The sequence below is a fragment of the Podarcis melisellensis genome (genome assembly GCF_964234715.1).
Source record: "Podarcis melisellensis genome assembly, chromosome: 9".
NCBI lineage: Eukaryota > Metazoa > Chordata > Lepidosauria > Squamata > Lacertidae > Podarcis > Podarcis melisellensis.
The window spans coordinates 51,972,473-51,992,543 of record NC_138541.1 but is presented as its reverse complement, the minus strand read 5'-3'; the positions used below and the strand labels follow the sequence as shown (position 1 = coordinate 51,992,543).

General features: G+C 39.9%; 1 long non-coding RNA gene across 2 annotated transcripts; it reads left to right on the top strand.

Moving 5' to 3' along the window:
- The first annotated feature begins 1,814 nt into the window (after window positions 1–1,814).
- LOC309378435 lies at window positions 1,815–17,761 on the top strand. Of its 2 annotated transcripts, none has more exons than XR_014172067.1 (4): window positions 1,815–1,898; window positions 4,110–4,268; window positions 5,408–5,568; window positions 16,018–17,761. It is a non-coding gene; the product is annotated as an uncharacterized lncRNA (long non-coding RNA). The 2 variants fall into 2 exon arrangements; XR_014172068.1 differs by having other exon boundaries at window positions 5,405–5,568.
- Window positions 17,762–20,071: the final 2,310 nt, after the last annotated feature.

The window sequence follows — 20,071 nt, the reverse complement described above, 5'->3', positions numbered from 1 at the left end:
GATAGGGAGGGGTTAATCCGCCAATTACGTTTTGCATTTTTCCAATCTTATGCTCAGTTCTTCACATTTCCACATCAGTTGACACAGTGCTTTTTATTTTTTAAAGGCGCTGGTACTCACCATAATGTTACAGTAAGTGGACTTTTAATATTTGGGGGAAAAGTGCTGGTAATGCATAACCTTAAGTTCCCCTAAGGAAAAAAAGCACTGAGTTGTTGTTGTTGGTTTTTAAGTGCTCATGAAAACTCATTAGCATATTAGTGTGCATTTCTCCTAATAGACACAGTTTTGTATGCAATTTTGCTTAATATACACATTTTTGCAAAGCAATTTCCCCTAACATAATGCATGTTTTTACAGTGGTACCTCGGGTTAAGTACTTAATTCGTTCTGGAGGTCCATACTTAACCTGAAACTGTTCTTAACCTGAAGCACCACTTTAGCTAATGGGGCCTCCTGCTGCTGCCATGGTGCCGGAGCACAATTTCTGTTCTCATCCTGAAGCAAAGTTCTTAACCTGAAGCACTATTTCTGGGTTAGCGGAGTCTGTAACCTGAAGCGTCTGTAACCCAAGGTACCACTGTATATTCATATGAATGTATATTTGAATATATGAACATGCATATTCATTTTTATTTATATTATGCCCTACTAGATGCATTGCTAACACATAACTGGAGAACTACATCGCAACATTTTAATAAGTGAAACTTCCAAAGGAGGGATGTGTTTCAGAAAGTGGGAATTACATCAGTTCACCTTTAAATGTGAACTGAATCAAATGTGAGAGTGAATCTCTTTTTTAAGAATGGGCAGAATGTATCTCTTGCATTCATGTCACTGTCTAGACCTGTGTTTCTTCATATTGCTCATGAACTACATACACCAAGTGGATGATTAGGACATGAGCAATCTCCTGAGATTTTTTAAAAATGGGATCAGTCTCTCTAATTTCCTTAAATGGAGAAAGAATATGCTACCACATGCCCAGTGCAACATCCATAATTAAAAAGAGCCTGACCTATCAAAATACAAAGCGAAAATTAAGTTTTGGACATTTCACCTTTGAGAACAGCCATTGCATTAACTGGAAGATTCTTACAGGGAAAACTTTCTTCTCCATCTTGAAATATTCAAGCAATATTTTATCATTCTGCATGGTTTGATATTGCATCCATAAAGCAGAAGTAGGATCAGAAGCTAAAGGTATATTATGGAGGGAATGAGGTCGAGAGCAAGGCTTTTGTACCATTCTAAGTTAAACAACATGAGAGGAAATCCAAGAGTGGATGTCAGTGAAGAGTCCTCATTTTAAGGATAAAACTGACTGCATAGGACCTTCAACTGGGTTCTTAAATGGAAACCCTTTGGTTGTATTCCATTTTATTTAAGGTGAGGTTTCACCAATAGTAGATGGCATGGTGGGGTGGTGCCACTCTCCTGGCCTGCGAAACACTGAATCGCTGCATGGAAGGTGAGGGGAGGCAGCCGGGAGGTTGATTCAATGAAACTGGATCAGCAGGAGCACCAAACCAAGCTTCCTGTTGCCTCTGAGGCCAGGTAAGCGCTGCTGCCCCACCACACTAGGTTTAACCACTTCTAGCACATTAATACGGAGTTATTGAGCAATCAATGTACCAGAATAAATTTTGAGGTTAGAAAATGTAAGAATGAAATTGCTTGGCTTACATTTCCTGGGGAAGCACAGTTACCAGTCTTCAGCATCCACGTTTGGAAGTTGAAGCTAGTAATTGTGAAGAGTTGCAGGCCTATGACCTGGATCACTCTCTTATTAAAGGTCTGGCTGCTCAAACTCCCAGAAGTCTACTCCAAGAGAAACACCCATATTTTAGGATTCTGGCTCAGTGCTGACCATGAATAGCTCCAGGCTTCCTGTGGTATGTCCTAGAGTTGTAATATATTCCTTTGATCGTGGCTATATTGAGATGTATCTTCTGTTATGTGAAATGATTGCATATTTAGCCATGCTTATACCTGCATCCTCCAGTTTTCTATCTCCTACTCTAGCACATAAATTCCCATTCACCTTGTAAATAGACCACCTGATTTTGATCTTGTCCTGCTTCTAGACAATTTGGTGTGATCACAGTTTGTCCCCCCAAAAAACTTGGCTTGGGGACTCTTAGGATAAAATCTCAAATACTGACTTAGATTCAGCTATAGGATTTCCTGATCCTACCTAAACTTATGCAATGAATCTAATTTTGCAAGTGCTTTGCTTTGATTTCTGACTTGGTATGCCACAAACTTTTTAAACTTCAAAATAAGAACACCCAGTTACTTCTCTCTTTAAATATTCTATTAAAAACTGTTAAAAGTCTTCTTGTTCTTTTTCTTAAGAAAAAGCAGCTCAGATTTATTCAGTTTTAAAAGTTGAAGCTTTGTTTCATCCCTGATTCAAAGAGAAAGTGAGATCAATTTCACCCACACACATATGGAACGAAGAGAGAAGACATTGGCTTTTAGTGAGCAGCAGTTTTATTGAAGTTTATAGCACTTTGCAGTAGGTTATTGTTTCAGTGCAACTACCTTCCACCAGTGTGGTGCCCTTCTGGCCAAAGGTAGGCAACCTTTTCCTGTTGCCTCTGTAAAACGTTATGAAATGGGTGGGCTATTTTGGAAACGTACTTTGACACTTTTCATTACTGGTATGATCATCAGTTGAAATGGTGGTAGAAGGCTACACACACCAAACTCCAAGTCATTAGCAGCACTAGCACTTTAACCCCTACTACATCAGAAGAGACCCTAATCTCTCACTCTTTAACCCATCCTGTCAACTACTGACCTCAGCAACATACAGGCACAAGTCAACCCTCAGGACCAGGACAAAGCAGGACATCTCTTCTGGTTCCAGGCCCTTATCTCAGAGCATCTTTTATGCTATGGTGGTACAGTTCTGACTAATTGTATTATAGATAAAATTCTATGAAAAAAGACATATATTGTGCATAAAATATTAAGCAGTTTATTATTATTATTATTAATAATAATAATAATAATAATAATAATAATAATAATAATAATAATAATAAATTTTATTTATATCCCGCCCTCCCCATCCGAAGCCGGGCTCAGGGCGGCTAACAACAATCAAATAATCAAACAGTCAAATAATCACACATTCTAAAAATATTTCATTATAAAAAATAATTAAAATCAAATTGATGGCAACCGATTAAGCAAAATTCTGTGCATGTTGCCAGAGGAGGGAGTCAGGCTGCGCCCTGACCAAAGGCCTGGTGGAACAACTCTGTCTTGCAGGCCCTGCGAAAAAAAGATGTCATGTTTTAAAGAAATAAAAGAAAGCAAGGGTCAAGCCCCATATAATATATTTCTGCAGCATAATTTTATAAATAAGTTTAAGTATGTGCACAAGTATGTGTTTGTGCTTGTGTATGATATTTTTTAGAAAATCACAACACTTGTTTAAATAAAGAATGCTGCCCTCTGCTGCAAGGTCCCAAAAGGGATCCAGATGGGAATGTTTTTGTGGAGGGACAGGAAATGGGGCAAGAAGGACTCTCAAGAATAACTGGTAATTGACAGTAGGAGGGGAAGTGGGCAGAAGCTAGAAATGCCTTGTCCCTTTCTTATTTTTAGTGCAACCATTAAACGAAAACCTCACATCTCATTGATATCAAGGAGTGATTCAGGAAGAAGAAGAAAATTCACACAAATTGAGGTTTTAAGAAAAAAATCATCCCTATGTAAGGAAGATGCTGCTGTGGGTTGTGGGGGGAAAGGAAAAACCAAGGAGTGGATTTGAAGAGTGGGAAGAAGAGAGAGGGAATGAAAGTCAAGGGGAAACAAGCCTGAAGTTGAAATCTTGGCTCTTAGATAATGGGTAAATTCTGAAGTGCTTTATCTTCAAGTTGCATCATTACTGGAACTGCCATAAGGAAAAGGCAGGGATATCAGGATGACAGATCTTTTCTTCCCTCAGGCCAGAAAGGAGAACATTCTGCTTCACAAGACCCAGCTGAACTTTTTTTTTCCCAGCTGCTGCAGCAGACGTTTCCTTATCTTTCTGTTTAGAACTGAATCTCTTCTAATTGGTTAATGTGCTTACTTTGCTTTTTCTTCAGGTGGACACCATCCTGTTGAGTCTAAACTTCTCTTGATTCTGAGAGGAAAACACAACACAGAACAAGGCTCTTTGAAGCTGAAGTCAAATTTGGACTTGGAAACCTATACATTTGGGTTGAGGAATAAATTCATTTCGACAAAACAGCAGAAAAAAGCAGGTGATTTAATCTTATCACTGAAAATTCCAATCTACTTCATTTTCAAATGCCCCAACTGTTTCTGTTTTGAGGAACTGACATGCACACATCCAAATTTGATGGGAACATTGGCAAAGTGTCATCTCCTCTTACATCAGTGATGGGGAACATCTGGGCTATGGTCCTTTCCATTTGGCATGCTGGAGCCATGTCTATCTGCCTTGACTAAGAATGTCAGAGTGCTCAGACAGGAAATGGGAACAAGAGCAGAAATATTTGCTTATGTCCATAACAAAATATCAATCCTACAAATGCATAGATAGTCACTTGTTTTCTGTCCATAAATGATACATAGTTGATGCCTGTATTTTTCCCTTCTGCATTGAAATGAATCGCCTTGGCATTGAAATGAAAAGGTGTGGAATAATAGGGTGATAACTTAATTAACTATATAAAATTCCACCAGAGCAAACAGCAAGCCAAATACCATATATTTTGTTGCAAGCAGAACTACAGCAGAATGAAAACAGTGCTTCATGTAACAATCATGAGTTGAAATGGAAATCAATGCCTGCTTGCATGCCTACATCTAATATCATATGTACAATCAGGTGTGAGGCAGGTAAATATGGCACTGGGCCAAAGAGGGCTTTGCAGACACAAGCAATTAGCTGGCTGATTGTGCCTTCACAGCTTGTGCAAAGCCCAGTGCACAGCATTTTCTTGCCTGGTCTGAGGGTGATGGCAGAGGAGGACGTGTTTGTGGGCCTTGTTGGGTTATGAAGACTGCCCAAGGCTGCTGGTTCTGATACCAGGCCTGGATACGGTCCTTATTTTCCTATCACTTTCCTTGGTAAAAAAATTCCGCCTCCCAAATATGCTCCCTATTTTTAAAAAATCTGGAAAGCTAGAATGCCTTTCTGAAAACTTTACATTATTACATCCACACATCACAATGGTTGTTATTCTCGCAGTTTAAGACCGCTTCCCAGAGTTTCTAGAAGTTAAATATTTGGGTTAAAATGCTTCTGTTAAATCATTTCAACACTAATGCACACACATCTGAAAACATCTGCATGGATACTAAGATATCATCTAGTGTACAATCGGACAATTATTCCTTCAAAGTATAACGTCATTTTTTGCTTTTCTGTTAGCAGATCAGGTTAGGACTTAGATGCTTCATTACTGCTGCCATTTGCAGTTTCCATTCTACTTTCTTCAACGTTTGCTAACCCAGCTGTAAATGTTCCTGCATGTTTGGAGCTGCAGTCTTCTCCAACAAGACCCATTGAGGGGTTTCTGCATTCTAATTAAGCAGGTACTGTATGTTTCTTAAAGAAATGAAATGGTTAACTTACTGGCACATGGCTGAACAGTAGAGGAATGTATGTAACAAGTGGAGCAGAGCTTTCAGCACTGTGTAATTGTATATGTGTACACATGCACAAGGAGATTGTGGGGATAAGACAAGAGGGAGAAAAATTCCAACCCCAGTACATTTGGGAAACTTTCTTCAGTGACGCCACTCTGTGTACTTTGGATTTGGAGCATGCCTATGTTCAGGGTAAGAGACCACTGCTTCCCCTTTACTTTAACTTTCTGAGTTTAAATTTCCACATGGAGAATACTCTTTAACAATGCAACAAAGATAATGCAATTCCCATTTTTCCTTTTGCGAAAAGAAAAAAAAATCATCTCCTACTGACAGTTTGGCAAATGATTTTACCATTCAATTGCTCCAACACAGAGAGAAGAACCAGAATTAGCGAGGAAAACGAGAGAGGCTTTCCCAACCAAGAAGCAGTTTTTGTGTGCATGTGTGTTTACAGAAAACAAGTTAGTAATGAATGAGTGTTTGAACAAACTGACAGCAAAGACTTGCTAGAGGAGAAGCCATAAGACAACTGCACAGTCTGCATCCATTGGGTTGGAGGGCTTTGCTAGATCTATGAGCATATGGCTTTCCCTTTAGGGAGAAAACAATCTTGTTTATGTCATTCAAGATTCACTAAATGAAGGTGCAGAGCCAGTAAGGCTTTGGCAAGCAACTTGATTTCTCAAAGCATGGGGGGACATCTGGAACTGATAGTTCCTCTGTTTATTTTGCATGAACCACACTAATACCAACCCATTTTGTAAACCTTTCAACAACCCTGAGAGCCATCCAACTTATAATAAAGAGAACTGTTCTGTCATTACTGAAGTATAAACACGAGCTGAGCAAATCTTAATTAACAAGAAGATACACGCTCGCCTGCTTTGTTCGCCTTCCTCTTCGGCGTGTCTCATCGAACAGATTTCTCCATGCAGTTTCTTTGCATTTGACCTTGACTTTGAACTATACTATGGATGTTATCAAATGGAAATATTCTCCAGTAACCCGATACATCTTCAGAAGATTCTTTCGTAGCAGACAATGCCAGGATGTAAACATAATTTAAACCTTGGGACATATTTTCCCAGGGACTTTAAGCAGGTTAAGAAGAAAGTTGTTATTACAGCCATTTATCTACAAAAGATTGCAAGACAACTCTGTCTGTCTGTGTGTGTGTAGATATAGATAGATAGATAAACATACAGTGGTACCTCGGGTTACAGACGCTTCAGGTTACAGACGCTTCAGGTTACAGACTCCGCTAACCCAGAAGTAGTACCTCGGGTTAAGAACTTTGCTTCAGGATGAGAACAGAAATCGTGCGGTGGTGGCGCGGCAGCAGTGGGAGGTCCCATTAGCTAAAGTTGTACCTCAGGTTAAGAACAGTTTCAGGTTAAGAACGGACCTCCAGAACGAATTAAGTTAACCTGAGGTGCCACTGTATATAGATACAAACACCGAGAGAAATCTTTAGCTTCTGTGTTGCCAATAGTGGTGATCAAACTTAATATGCAGTAGGCATGCTCATGTCACAAAGCATGTTAGTATTGCCAACCAGCATACCCTCATACCAAAGTTCTCTGGTTCAGATTTCAGTCTGAACTAGGGAAGAAAAAACACTTCCAGACCCGCACTGATCTATTCCCTCACTCCCCAGGTGGCTGTTGAAGCAGCAATGGCAGTAGTGGGGAGGGGTCAGAGTCCAGCCATAATTAGGAGTGTTGGGAATGTCCTCTGTGTCAAATCCTGGAGAGTGACTGACACTCATTCTAGACAATACAGAGCCAGATAGACCAATGATCAGACTCAGTATAACACAACTTCCTATGTTCCCATGGAGAGGGCAGTGATAAGGAGGTTATACTGGGCCATTAGCAGTTATCCAGCTATGTTATCTGATACCACAAGGACAACATAAGGACAAGTACAGGAAAGCATCAGTCCATGGAATTCAAGTATGATTATACTGATGAGAACTTGGGTTTCCTAAGGTTTCCATTCCTCATCGTCCATGAATTTTAAGGAGCATGAGGTTGGTTGGTTTGGCTCTACCAAACAAAGTCTACCAATAGCTTCCTTTCCATTTCATTCATTTCTGGCTCAGTGGCTTTACAAGGCTAACATGTTTGGATAGTCCAAGTCTGACATATCCAATCCATGCCTTTCCAATGAGAAAGACAGAATGGCTTCAAAGAGGCATCAAAAGATAGATGAGTAATTTAGTATGTGGATGTGGGTGGGTGCAGTTTATCTCCATGTTCAGCTAATCCCTGTCCATATTGGTGGGCTTCCCATTTTGATATAGTGTTAAAATATCCCCCGCTTTGAAGGAAATGGCGTGTATTAAGTATCTGCTTCTAGAGAAGTTATTTTTACACTTTAGAAAAGTAAAAAGTTTCAGTAGCCCTCTGCTCGCATTTACAGATAGATACATAACAAATGGGTTGCCAGTTAATCATGACAGTTCTGCAGAGGAAAAATAGGTACTTGAAAGCAGGAGCTGGCAGAACCTTATTTCACACTCCAGTCACCAGGCAACTGCATAGCCCTCTAACACAGAAATCTCAACTTGCGCTGCTCAGATTCAAAAAAACACATGTCCCTAACCAGTGAGTTAAAGAACCACTTCCATCAGCTAATCCACCAGAGAGAAGAGCTATATATGAAATGTCTTGACATGTGTATATTACAGTAAAAGGTAATGGTGCTCATACATACATCACATAACTGTCAGGGTTTTTTCCTCTCTCTCTCCATGAGACAGACCCAGTGATTAAAAAGAAGAAGATCCTTTTCTATCCTCACAAAATGTTCATTTATAGCAGTTATGAAAGACTTCCTTCTCAGCCCCTCCATATAAACTCACTCTCTCTTCTGCATTCAGTAAATCACTGAAGCAAAATAAATGGAAAGTTGTCCCCAGACACCCTCCACCGTCTTCCTTATAGTCAATGCACATTATTTTCGATTTGGGGTTGCCACAATGAAAAATGGGGAGAGGAGAAACTTTGTATCTTTAAACTGTTCTCTGAGATTCAAAAATTATAAGGAGCACTTGGGGCGATTGACAGTTTCTCCACAAGCATGAATGTTGGTAGAATGAGCTGCATGCTATATTTTTGTATTCTGCTGATCTTCTCTTTGCTAGAGTGTTTACACTTGAAGAGCAGTTGGAGGCTCTTGTCTTGTTGGTAGATGGATGGGGGCAGAGTGTCCGTTCCTCTCGCTTCTGCAGTTCCAGGGCAACAGGGCAGCTGAAGCTGAGTGTTCTTTCTGGCAAGGAAGGAGAATCAACATCTATGGTGTTGCTCTTTCTTGGTGTGTTTTGCTTGGGGCTGGAGACACATCTGTGTAACTGCTGCATTTTATATGTTCAACATGCACATGGAGATTTATCATGGGTTCCAAATGCCTGAATAAGGCTTTCATGGATTGAGCGTCAAGTCACTTCTGGGTCCACCTGCCACCCCCTGTACCATCTGATTTGCACAATGTCCAGCCTGGTGAAGAATGCTGGAGGCCTTAAAAGTCTGCTTGCTAACTTCCGATATATTGGTTAGTTTTAACAAAAGTATCCCAAATCATGGATTTGGGATATAAAGGACAGTGCTCACCATTCCCAGAGATCTACAATTCTACCTTGTTCTATAGGTAAATGTAAAGGGACCCCTGACCATTAGGTCCAGTCGTGACCAACTCTGGGGTTGCGGCACTCATCTTGCTTTATTGGCCGAGGGAGCCAGCGTACAGCTTCCGGGTCTTGTGGCCAGCATGACTAAGCTGCTTCTGGCAAACCAGAGCAGTGCATGGAAATGCTTCCCACCGGAGTGGTACCTATTTATCTACTTGCACTTTGACGTGCTTTCAAACTGCTAGGTTGGCAGGAGCAGGGACCGAGCAACGGGAGCTCACCCCATCACAGGGATTTGAACCGCCGACCTTCTGATTGGCAAGTCCTAGGCTCTGTGGTTTAACCGACAGCGCCACCCACGTCCCTACCTTGTCCTATAAGGAGGGCCAAAAAGCAGCATAAGAAACATCAGTATGAAATTTCCTCATATTTTTTCAGGAGAAGCAAACACTTTTCCCAGAGGTTGGAAGTGTTAATTATATGTGGAGGTTTTAAACCTGCATGCTTTCTCTTCTCATCCTTCATCTTCATCCTGAGGGCCTAAGGGGATGTGTTGGTGAAGCTTGACTGTTTTGACACACCAACTGCTTTTGGGCAAGGCTCTCTGGCTCTTCCCCCTCCCCACAAACCCAGATGTCTGCATAAATGCATCACTTCTTCCAGTGTGTTAGAGAAAAAACGATTCTGGTCAACACACTGTGGAAATGCAGGCATCTGTCTCCTTCTGCAAATTGCAAAACAGCCCATAACAGACAACTTACCTGACAGACAGGCCATATTTGTTTTGTTTTGTTTGTTTTCCCCTGATACCTGACTGGTATCAAACACCTCACTTACCTTCGTTTTCACTTTGGTGTGCAGGAGCCATTAGGAAGCAACTCCACTTCTGAACATTTCTAGACACAGCACAACCTAAATTGGCATTGTATAAATATTTTAACCACATAATTTCCTGCCCTTGAGTGCCGATCTGGCATATGTCTAGGGTTTATGTAATAGAAAGATTTAGGCAACCTTCAGAAAATATTGTCCACTTTGCACTCTAAGCAGATGCTTCATGATCACAAAAGCATTTAAGTCTACATCTGCCATTAAGTCAGGTATACAGAGAAGATTATCTACCATTTCAATGCACTGATTATTTAGATGAGTAGCACACTCGTTTGACAGATGCTGGCTTGTTGATTTCTTTCCACTTCAAAAGTTTGTTGAGTGACTTGAAAGAAGATGTGAAACGCTGGGAAATTTGGAAAGATGTAGGTAAACTCTCCTTGGTTCCTCCTCAGTTCCTCATATATCTGCATTTAGAAAGAACCCTTAAATTGTCTGTGTAATAATAATAATAATAATAATAATAATAATAATAATAATAATAATTTATTATTTATACCCCGCCCATCTGGCTGGGCTTCCCCAGCCACCCTGGGCGGCTTCCCCAAAAAATATTAAAATACTGTGATACATCAAACATTAAAAGCTTCCCTAAATAGGGCTGCCTTCAGATGTCTTCTAAAAGTCTGGTAGTTGTTGTTCTCTTTGACATCTGGTGGGAGGGTGTTCCACAGGGCGGGTGCAACTACCGAGAAGGCCCTCTGTCTGGTTCCCTGTAACTTGGCTTCTCGCACTGAGGGAACTGCCAGAAAGCCCTCGGTGCTGGACCTCAGTGTCCGGGTAGCTAGTGTAGCATGGGGACTAAGATACTAAGTTTCAAATCAGGAAGACTGGTTCAAAGCCTAATAATAATAATAATGGCAGCAGCAGCAACAACAACATCAATTTATTATCTATACACTGCCCATCTTTCTGGGCTGCCCCAGCTAAATGTGAACAGAACAAATTTCTCCTCCAGCCCCACATCAGCTCCAGAAAGTCTAGCTAATGGTATGGGATTATGGAAACTGGAGTCCCAAAACCTCTGGAGGGCCACAGGCTCCCCACCCTGGTGTAATTTTTATATCAAAATGTTAATTAATACATATTTAATTTATATGCCAAAATGTTTTGTAAAAATCCAAGTGGTTTGGTCTAAAATGTGCTGGCAGAGGCATTAAATTCCTTTAGAACATCTATTGCTAATGTCTGGATTGAAGAGTAGGTTGTAAGCATAAGGGGGTGGGATCTCTCTCCTGATTTCTAGTATTCTAGTTTGAACAATCCCTGAAATGATAGTCTTGTGACAAATGAAAAAGACCTGTCCTGAATCCCAGATGTCTAAGTCAAGGTTATGGTTACTCAGTGATGAGGTGCAGATGGTTACAGGCACTGTTTATTTTCACTGAACCCTGGTGTTCAGAACAGGTAAGCCTTGGCGAATCCTGTTTCAAATTAATTCCTGTCTTTGTAGCTTTAATTGTTGCATTGTAAAAATGGCAGAAAGTTAGGTTGGAAAAGTTTCCCCACCCATACTCTAGATCCATGAGCAGGGTATGCAGATTCAGGGATGAGTGTGGAAGAGAATCAGTGAATTTCTGCATGAATAAAGTGAATAAAGTGCCTCCTTGTGCGACAGGTCGGAGCCAAACAGTACAAATTAAGGGCATTTGCAGATGACTTAGTGTTAACTTTGCAACAGCCAGAAGCTAGCACCAAAAGAGTTTTAGAGTTAATTGAGATATTTGGTCAGGTAGCAGGATTTAAATTAAATAAACAGAAAACAAAGGTGATGGAAAAAAATTTAACAACTGAAGAAAAAGATAGGTTTCAGAGTGAAACTGGGTTGGAAATAACAAAAAAGGTTAAGTACCTGGGGGTGAATCTAACATCTAAGAATGTGAATTTATTTAAAGATAATTATGAGAAATGTTGGTCAGAAGTAAAGAAAGATCTAGATATATGGTCTAGGCTGAAACTTTCCTTGTTAGGCCGAATTGCTGTTATCAAAATGAATGTATTGCCGAGAATGTTGTTTTTGTTTCAGACGCTGCAGATCCTAGACAAGATGGACTGTTTCAAGAAGTGGCAGAAAGATATATCTAAATTTGTCTGGCAGGGCAAAAAGCCCAGAATAAAATTTAAGATTTTAACTGACGCAAAAGATAGAGGGGGCTTTGCCCTGCCAGACTTAAGACTTTATTATGAATCAGCAGCATTCTGCTGGTTGAAGCAATGGCTACTTCTTGAGGCTACAGACATTTTGGATCTGGAAGGGTATGACAATAACTTTGGCTGGCATGCATATCTATGGTATGACAAGGCAAAGCTGTATAAAAGTTTTAAAAACCATATTGTTAGGAAAGCACTGTACAATGTTTGGAACCGATACAAAGATCTGTTGGAAAGTAAAACCCCCAGGTGGTTGTCACCAATGGAAGCTAAGGCAGTGAAAAAACTTAACATGGACTCTAATTGGCCAAAATATAGTGAAATTCTAGAACAAGATGGCGAAAAGTTGAAGCTTCAAAGTTATGAGAAGCTAAAGCATAAAGTTCAAGATTGGTTACATTATCGTCAGATAAATGAGACATTTAAACAAGACAGGAAACTTGGTTTTCAGAAGGAGAGGTCAAAGCTAGAAACAGAATTGTTAGAACCCAATACTAAGAATCTATCTAGAATGTATAACTTGCTGCTGAAATGGAACACACAGGATGAAACGGTGAAATCAGCTATGATTAAATGGGCACAGGACATCGGTCATGATATTATGTTTGCTGACTGGGAACAGTTATGGACCACCGGTATTAAGTTTACGGCATGTAATGCCTTGAAAGAGAATATAATGAAAATGATTTACAGGTGGTACATGACCCCAGTCAAACTTGCAAAGATCTATCACTTGCCCAATAATAACTGTTGGAAATGTAAGGAATCTGAAGGAACTTTTTACCATCTTTGGTGGACCTGCCCAAAGATTAAGGCCTACTGGGAAATGATCTATAATGAAATTAAGAAAGTCCTTAAGTGGACATTTGTAAAGAAACCGGAGGCTTTTCTCTTGGGCATGGTCGGCCAACTGGTACCAAAAAAGGACAGGACATTTTTTATGTATGCAACTACAGCAGCAAGAATCCTGTTGGCAAAGTATTGGAAGATGCAAGAACTACCTACTCTTGAAGAATGGCAGACGAAGGTGATGGAATATATGGGACTGGCAGAGATGACCGGCAGAATCCGTGACCAGAGGAAAGAGACGGTGGAGGAGGACTGGGGGAAATTTAGAGTATATCTTAAAAATTGTTGTAAAATTCTGGACTGATAAGATGTCAAGGGGTATGAAATGGAGAATTACAGCTGTAAATCTTAATCTTAAGAAGATCTAAAAGAGAGTTGATTAGAAAACTGATCGAAGGGTTGTTAAAGAATAAGGATAAAACAAGGATGTAGTGAAAGGGAGGTATGGGGAAGTCAAATTTTGTTTGTTGATGTTTGTTTTTGATGTATGTGTTTTTCTTTTTTGTTTGGTGTTTTGTGTATTTTGTATGTTTAGAAAATCATTAAAAATTATTATGGAAAAAATAAATAAAGTGCCTCCTTGTGCGATGGCATGGTCCCTGCATGAAACCACTTCTCAAGAAACTGTCTATTGATATCGTGTTCAATAATTTTCCCTTCCTGCTTGAATACAGCTGTTAAACTAAATTCTCCCTCCCCATTCCCCACCCCCACAAATTGATCAGTTCATATCCCTTTTCTCTAAAATGGTGTTTTAGCTCCTTACTCTTCAATTTCTGTAACGCTCTTTAAATGAGGTCATATATTGCTGTACTTTTTTTTATGTCTCAGTCTGCCAAGCGTCGATTCAATATTTTTCTAACGGAATTCACATAGATCAATTAAGCCAGAGTACTTGGGTTTAAGCCAGCTAAAATCAATGAGACCATATCAACTTAGAAGTCAAGGATTTTACTAGAACTGCTCCTTGGATTTTAGGGATAGCCATGTTTTCTCCAACAGACGTAATGAGAACAAAACAAAAATAATTTTAATCCCTAACCAAGCCACTTACTTCTACTTCAGGTACAGAATCACTTTACCAAGGATGCTATCAGCTGTCTACAATACCCTCTTGTCCAGTTATTTTACCTAGATTTCTGATTAAAAGACACAACATCTGCACAGGGAATAAAATTGTAGTATTTGCATTTCCAGGAGAACTTCCCAATACACTGTTGCCTTCCTTTAAAAAGAACACACAAGCCTAGTGAACTACCAACTGTGCCAGGGGTTCAGTTCCTAATGTCTCCAGAAAGGGCTGGGGAAGATGTTTGTCCCCAACCTTGAAATTACTATTTCTCAGTACAGAGTCACTACTGAGCTAGATTGACCAATTATCTGACTTAAGGCAGTTTACTATTTCCCAAATTATACATCATGAGATCTATATTATTATTACTCACATTTATATCCCACCCTTCTTCCAAGAAGTGGCATACATGGGTTACCTCTATTCTATCCTGCCAAAAATACTGCAAGGTACCTAGGGATATACAGCTGTGTCTCAGTCTGTTCCAAAATTCACGCTTGGAGGTTAGGCAGAGATCTCCCCATGAGCTGAACCAGGATGAGAAGCCGACTTTCTCCAGTCCAAGTCCCAAACTTTAAGCAAACCTTCCCAACCCTAGTAACTTCTAGGTGATTTGGATTAAAATTCCCATCAACACCAGCCAATAAGGCCATGAGGGCTGGGCTTTATGGGAGGTCCAATTTTTTTAAAAGGACATCTTGTTAGTGAAGGCTGCCATGATCACACTGGCTTTCTGACGCAGTTAAGTGCAAAGAATAGTTCTTTGGCTCCTTCAGCTTCCCAGCTTTCTTTGACTCAAGCATCTTAGCAAAGATTCAGCAATTGGATGCTAGGGATAGCCTGAAAAACAAGTCCAGGTTAAAGCCCCTTTTCTGTGTTTGAAACCCACTCATTGAATCTGTTGGCTTTCCCTTTGGTAGAATCTACACACATATAAAGAAGTTGGAGAAATTATTTTTTTTAAAAAACGTTTTGAAAAATACCTTGAATTTGGCATAGCTCACCATCGGCATCTAGTGTCACATTCGTATATTTCACTTAAAACATTTTATTTGCAGCTGTATAACTGGGTCCTTTGTCTTGCTGTGCCCTTCTCTGAAGTCTGATGTTTGACGGTATGTATTTTAGCTCTCCTCTTCCACAACCTGTGGCACTAGTGCAGTTCCATTGGGTACCATGGCATATTTATTTGCTTCATTAGCCACAGAGTACATGTAATGTAGCAGGAATTCTTCAAGGGAAATGAAAATGCTCCAATTACAATGAAGAAGCTCTTACTGTCTCTGCAGTTCTTTCTGTTTTAGAACTCCTGTGTTTCTGCACTTTGGTTATAGATTGCTCTTTCTGCTGCCAGCTATACACATTTCATATTTATTCCTATCTGTTACAGAGCCTAACCTATGGTGCCCGCCCTCAGGTTAACAGTTACAATATGTACACACAGAAACAGAATGACAGAAAAGGAAGCTGTTAGAATAGCCTTTGCTGCATAACCTGTCACCTGGAGATGTGCATATTTCTGAAACAAGCAAGTTAAATGGGATACAATCAGGAAGTATTTATCCAGCTTTTACCAGGGTCCGATTTAATTGGCTAATTAGGCCTGGGGGAGAAGGGGGGAAAAGATAATAGCCTTTCTTCTGTTTGAATGCTGCAGAAAGTAATCTTTAACTGTAGATAATCCTGATATGCATGGAGAGGGGAGTTCTGAGCTCTTGGCTGTTTGCAGAAAGAGGGGGTGTAGATTAGGTACATTCCATGTTCAAACTGTAATGTGCCATTCAAATTATTTCCTCAGGCAATCAAAAGATCCCACATCCTGAGGGAAAGAAGAAACAAAAGATCAACTTGACTGACCAGGATGCCACATCCGGAGGATTGCTTCACAATCTATTGCTTGTTAACATGCCAAAGAAAATAATTTAAAGGCTTACCAGAAATCCAGGGAAGTGTTTAGTCATAAAAATGATTCAGTGCCACCTTTAATAATGCAAATCCTGTCTCAAGCATTCAAACCTAAATGATATCTGTGACTAACACTTGTTCTATTTCCCTAACAATTTTTTAAAAATTATCTTCCCATTTAATATTCCTCTAAAATGTATTTTTTCTTCTTCTTCCCTTCTTACTTTATTAAATACAAGAGGGACAGTTTTCTGATGTTTCCTGCATTGACATTTGGAGCTTCCACAGCAGATGACAACCACTTTACTTCTCTTGTAAACCAACTGACAATTTCCTTTGTAAATATTCTGCAATTTTCTGGAATGTTTCAAGAGGTATTTTTGTTTGGTTTTGTTTTGTTTCAGTGGGCTGCTTAGAAAGACAGATTGGCCCATTTTCCAATCTTCCAAAGGCAATAACTGATGACTGAGCATGTAATAGAGAACCATTTCCAAAATGTCTGTTTCTCTTTTAAATGTCCTTTTAACACTCACCTTTGTTACAATGTTAACTGAACCAGATAGTGGTTTGGTAACCAACATGATCCAAGATAGGGCTCATTAGTTTCCTCATTTTTCTTTCAGTTTCACTTTGTATTTTTCTTCCTCATTATGGTATCTCTACTTCAACTGTGCACTTTGGGAGACAGTCATTATTTTTGTTACAAGCACAAACCTGAATGACTTTCAAGATGACACTTGTTCTTTGCAGTTGCTGACCTGGATTTGTTGCTAGAATAGAAAAACGACGTGGCACAACACTCAGAAACAAACTAAACTTTCCAAATTATAAATCTCTCCAGCTTTTCTTATTTGCTTGACATCATTCAATCAACCAGGGATGTGTGCAATGTCTAGGCTAGGGCAGCTTTGCAACCCAATGTCTAAGGAAAATGACTGTGTATTAGCTCCCTATGTACCACAGCAAAGACTGAGTGAGCAAAGACTGAATGATCATCGGATTAATCTGCTGAAAGACTACCCCGCTTCAGACATCTGATGGGAGTTGTTTCTCTTTTGGTAGGTTGGGAGCCTTCAGACTTGCAGTGTTCCATAAGTAGTCTGAACTTGTACAGTTCAGCAGCAGAAATATTGTTGAACCAAAAGAGAGGCAGAGATGGTTCTATACAAAATTTGTTAAGATTCCTGCTTCGTGTTTGCAGTCATGAGATTGTTGTCTATCACATGATGGTGTATGTTTTCATTCCACAGTGTGGGAAGTGACGGAGACAGGATGTTTTGGTATTACTGTGTTCCGTGAAGTGGGACTATTGTCCTTTGTTCTTTCTCTCTCTTTGCTGTCTGACGAGAAAGAGGCAGGAGCTAAGTCAGAATGCTCTGAGTGTATTATATGTAAATAAAGTAGATTAGCCAAAATGCTATGCTATTGGTTCTGTTACACAAACTGTGAATACCCTGTGGATCCCTGAGTGTGCTGATGTTTCTTGGTATCCGTCACTGTGATGTTTGGGCTGAAGAAAGCTTTTGAAGCTCCCAAATGATCAACCAGGAAGGAGAGAACATGCCAGTCGGGCATGTGTCTGTGTTAGGGTCCTACACTGAAATGGATGCAGAACATGCTGGGAGGCAGAAGGAGAAAGGAAATAACCCCATTTACCAAGGTAATTGTACCAGCATTCTCTCCACAGTCAAGTTGATGGTGGTTGACTAGCTGGAATACCTAAGTAAGGGTTACATGAGATTAGGATTGGATCAGCGTGAAAGTCTTTCTTTTACAAACAATGAAATCACTGCATTGATGCAGCAGGCTGAGACAGGAGGCATCAATCCCATTCAGTCCCCCTGACTGAAAGATGGACCCTAGGTTCACCTCTCATTTAACTATATCTGATTGATGATGAGGTGCCCTGATTTCACTATGTTCTGTATGTGATTCCTGATTTGCTGGGCTCATGTTTTTGCCCAAGCACCAACAGATTTTACTTTAACTGCACTGATAATTGTATGTAGTATGAGGGTGGTATAAGAATCTAATAGAAACTTGGATGGATGTTAATTGCTTTGAACAGGTATAGAAATTCACACACACACACACACACACACACACACACACACACAGATGTTGGTTTCTGCTTCCTTCACTGTGCAGCGAAGTGCCTGTCACGAGACAGGTGTTTACATTCCACAGTCAGTTGCTGTTGGGTTTTCCCATGGGAAGAGGAGACTGGATGTGACGTACACTGGTTTCCTGTTTTTCACTGTTCTCTCGGAGTTCTCTCCATGCTTCAGAGGAGAGAGGATGTTTTCTCTGCTCACGCAGAGGCAAGATGCATGTATGTAAGCTCTTAGCATTGAAAGTGTAAATAAACTGAAATTAAGCATGTGGCATGTACTGCTCATTCTTCTGCTGTGTACGGGACTCTGCAAAATCAACAATAGACACACACTATTTCACAAAACAGCCAAAATGCAGCAAAAATTGTGTGTAACAAAAAATCCTTAAGTCTTCTAATTATGGGTTTCAGCACATTATTATTATTATTATTATTATTATTATTATTATTATTATTATTATTATACTGCCCCATATCTGCTTTTTACCCTTATTAGGTCTTTTTTGAAAGTGCCTTGAAAAGTAGCAGTTCCCTGTGCAAAATTATAAGACAGTCTAGCAAGATCTCTAAATACCTGAACACCTGAACAGAAAAATTATATATCTGCTCCTCTTCTTGTGCTTCTATATATTTTTAAGAGTTTTGAGGTGGCCTCTGCATCACTCAAATGATAGCTTGTAGGTAGATGCATCCCACATCAAAACCCTTAATCTAGTCTGACGTTAAAAGGAAGGGTTTACTCTTTTCAGATGTTCATTGTATGAAATCTTTTCACCGAAAATGTTTATCACCATGACTCCTTTTCTTCAGCAGGCCTAAAGCTTCTGTTCTTGCAAATTTGCCATGCACCCACTGCTCAGAGCAAAGGGGATTTGCTGTTTTATCTTTAGTGTTCATCGTTTTTCCCCACTGTGAAGAAAATGTTTAATACGTGTTTATGGAAATTAGGAAACCATACTGTTGTGCTGAAAGCAATTTGCTCTTCCCCAGTTGGGAACATAAGAAGCTGCCTTATACTGAGTCTAGCCATTGGTCTAAGGTTTCAGACATTCCCTGCAGAACACATTGGCACAAGTACCAGCAGGTCTAAGAGCACCCACCCCCAATGTTACTCTATGTACCCTGCAAGCAAGTACAGAACCAATGTAGTTCAGTGCCTCCAATACCCATGGAGGTATTCATTGAGATATAGCATTGAGGTTCATATAACGATCAAACAGTGGTCTGCAGTAATATAAAAAATATAGTGAAGTATAAATTTAAGTGTAATTTAATTTTCCTCCAAGTTTTCATTTATAAATAAACAGTAGCCCAGATGGGGTTGTAAGGAGAGATCTCAGGATTTCTGTTTCCACTCCTTATAAAACCGAACCTGCAAAAAAAATGGTTTCTTTTTCCTTTTTCAAAACAATAATGTTTGCATATGCCAATATTTAATGTGCCATTTCAGTCACCAAAGTCCTGCAAGGTGTAGATTGTACATTTATTTCAACGTATAAGCAGATATGACCTGCACACTATACTTGCTTGAACAGGACTTCTTCATTAATGCAAGTAATGTAATGGGTGAGCTTGTTAACCATGATAGCCTTCCTTGCTACGCAATCCTATGCATGCTTGCAAGTCATATTAAGTTCACTGAAACTTACTTCCAGCATAGAAATGAGATTTGATCAGGATTTTTAGTTGGCTACCAGGACTAGGTCTGGAGGTCTCCTGCCAACCTCATTATCAGCTTCTCTTCCCTGATTCTTGGGGCTTTGTCCATCCGCTGGCCTCACATTAGTGCAGCCGAGATGAAATGAGCTTAACATTTGACAAAAGCTTTAGTAAG